The sequence below is a fragment of the Chrysochloris asiatica genome, unplaced genomic scaffold (assembly GCF_000296735.1).
Source record: "Chrysochloris asiatica unplaced genomic scaffold, ChrAsi1.0 scaffold00005, whole genome shotgun sequence".
NCBI lineage: Eukaryota > Metazoa > Chordata > Mammalia > Afrosoricida > Chrysochloridae > Chrysochloris > Chrysochloris asiatica.
Window position 1 is genome coordinate 41,276,127 of NW_006408523.1, and position 2,040 is coordinate 41,278,166.

The window sequence follows — 2,040 nt, forward strand, 5'->3', positions numbered from 1 at the left end:
GATATTGTTCTTTATACATTCCATTTAATTTTTGATGACCTCAAATTTTCCTAGTTTCAGACTTCGTACATTCCATGTTCTGACTATTAATAGAAGCTTGTAATTGTTTCTTCCCATTTTGAGTTATTCCCTATCAATAAATGAAGGTCTCAAAAGCTTTGTCCATGCATGTCATTAAGGTCATCTCTACTTTAAGGAGCAAACTCTTTCCCAGTTTTATTCTGAGTGACTCCCAACCTGAGGAATTCATCATCTGACACTATATCAGACAATAATATTTCACTGTCATTTGTAAGGTTTTCAGTGACTAAGCCTTGAGAAGTGGTTTGCCTCTCCTTCTTCCTAGTCTGCATTAGTCTGGAAGCACCGCTGAAACCTTCCCACCATGGGTGATCCTGCTTGTATTTAGAACACAAGTGGCACAGCTTCCAGCATCACAGTAGAACGCAAGCCAACATAGAACGACAAACCTACAGATGACATCAACCATATCATACAATATGGACGCCTTGCAGCTCCAAAACTTAAACAGATTTCTTTGGGTCAAAAATTGAATCTGGTTCAAACCCAATTCTATCTGGATCTCAGCCTCCTGTACATTTCTATTTCATACTGCTGTGTACTGTGTTCCTAAAGATAAGAGAAAGGATTCTAAGGAAGTGTGGGGAGGAAGCAGAGTGGTAGAGACAACTTTCTAAAAAACTTAAACTAAAATGAACTCTCCACACAATTGTATCATTGTTATCTCAACAAGAAAACTTTGCTCTATAGTTCATAATCCTTCCCGGAAGTTCTAATATAAAGAACATTTAATAATATTTTGGGACCATAAAAACTTAATAACATTTTAATGTCAGGGTCTAGAAGCAGAATAAATTATTTAGGTCCATAGAGTTCTCAGGTGTACAATTAATATGAATATTCACGACTACAAAAAAATCCATAGCCGTTAAGCTGATTCCAACTCATAGTAATCCTATGTTACAGAGGAGAACCGCCCCTATAGAGTATCCAATGCTGGAATCTTTGCAGAAGCAGAATGCCACATCTTTCTCACATGGAATGGTTGGTTGGGTTGAACTGCCAACTTTCAGTTGGTTGGGAAGTGCTGTCACCACTGCATTACCAGGGCTTCTTTGTCATATAATGAGTCATTACAAAATGCATTATCCCAGCTAATGATCACAATAAAATAATGATTGTTGTTTTTGTTAAGTACTGTCAAGTTGGTTGTGACCTTGTATAAGGTTTCTGTGGAGCAGCTGATGAGCTTGAACCACCAACCTTGCGATTCAAATAAACTTTGCAGTATACCCCATTAACCCACAGCACCACACCAGGTCTCCAAAATAATGAAACACATCCTTAAAAATCTTAGCATCTGAAGGTAACATGCAAATCTAATAAATATAGCGTCATTTGAAAAAGCCTCCTTTTGAGGTAAGGTTTTTGGTAAATTCTAGAATCATGTGGGTTTGTACAATGGTAAATTGGAAACTCTTAAGAAATAGTGTTGATACACACTTTTTATTAATAAAAAAAACATTGGACCACTACAGGCAGGTACATATTAATTAATATATCAAACCCTTATGCCAAAATTCTCAGCACGAGAAAATAGAAAATGGTCAATACATTTCCTGGATGAAGGATAATAAAAGAGAGATGCTCTATCTGTCCAACACACATTTCCCTTTGGAGGTAAGTTGTTATCATCTCCCTCTTTAGGAATGCTTGGAGCTAATGTCCAAATTATATGGGATATTATCAATTAAATAGTGTTTGCTTAAATTGACTGCTCAGGTAATTACATGCAGTTCTTTCTACAGTCTGAATTCAGCCATTCGAAACATAACTTATTTGTTTGATTTACAAAGTTCCTAGAAAAATGTATCTCTTAATTATTTCAGTTAAAAATATGGTGGTCAGAAAAAGCAGCCAGGTAAGCAGCACCTACCAAATGCTCACTAAGGTGAGGAATGTCTGCAACTGAATATTCCATACCCTTTAAGGAGCTCTGGTAGTGTAGTGGTTACAAAT